The sequence below is a fragment of the Dipodomys ordii genome, unplaced genomic scaffold, assembly GCF_000151885.1.
Source record: "Dipodomys ordii isolate 6190 unplaced genomic scaffold, Dord_2.0 Scaffold327, whole genome shotgun sequence".
Lineage (NCBI taxonomy): Eukaryota > Metazoa > Chordata > Mammalia > Rodentia > Heteromyidae > Dipodomys > Dipodomys ordii.
In genome coordinates this window covers 71,879-72,156 of record NW_012267543.1, presented here as the reverse complement: position 1 = coordinate 72,156, position 278 = coordinate 71,879, and positions in this window count along the sequence as shown.

Sequence of the window (278 nt, the reverse complement as noted above, 5' to 3'; positions counted from 1 at the left end):
CAGAGAGTTAGACAAGTGAGATAAATCCAAGGCAAGAATACACATCTGAGCACTAGCCAGCAGCCGCCGCCGGTGGCGGCGGCAGGGTCGCGGTGGAGATGGCAGCTGGGCAATACCTGAGCGCTCACACAGAGAGTCCGGTACAAAGGAGCAAGACGCAGCCGGCAAGCGGACTCTACTCAACACCAGCAAGAACCGACAAGGAGCAGACAGCTTCATCCTGCAGTTTGCAGACCAGAGACGACCCAGGATCCAAGACTCGGCGTGAGTAGAAGCCC